Raw genomic sequence first — 403 nt, forward strand, 5'->3', positions numbered from 1 at the left:
GGAAAGGTTTCTTAAAACGCACATGAGTGTATGGCACCCAGCCCAAAGCCACACACCGTGAGTTGCTTCCAGTAAGCCCAAGTCAGGAATTTGGACCATATGTGGGCGCCAAAACACCAAGATCCAGGGTTTAAAAGAACACACAGATTTTTTTTTTGGGGGACCGTAATATAAAATTCTGAATCTTTAAAAGGCAAATTTATGAGGGACTCTGTAAGGGGTAATGTTTCTGCAGAAAAAAATTTTTTATTATTTCTTTTTAAATTTTTGAAATCATGATGGTCCTTTTTTAGTATGTAATGACTTATGAACTATTTCAAAATTCAAAAACGGATAATCTTCTAAGATAATGATGTAGGGATTCATGATTAATATACTTTTATCATTACCCCAAAACCCGCGG

General features: G+C 35.5%; 1 protein-coding gene across 1 annotated transcript in view; it reads left to right on the forward strand.

Moving 5' to 3' along the window:
- The window catches only part of LOC119585388 (O-glucosyltransferase rumi homolog), a 10,450-nt gene that overhangs the window by 5,873 nt on the left and 4,174 nt on the right, over nucleotides 1-403 (forward strand).

Source organism: Penaeus monodon, chromosome 19 (genome assembly GCF_015228065.2).
Source record: "Penaeus monodon isolate SGIC_2016 chromosome 19, NSTDA_Pmon_1, whole genome shotgun sequence".
NCBI lineage: Eukaryota > Metazoa > Arthropoda > Malacostraca > Decapoda > Penaeidae > Penaeus > Penaeus monodon.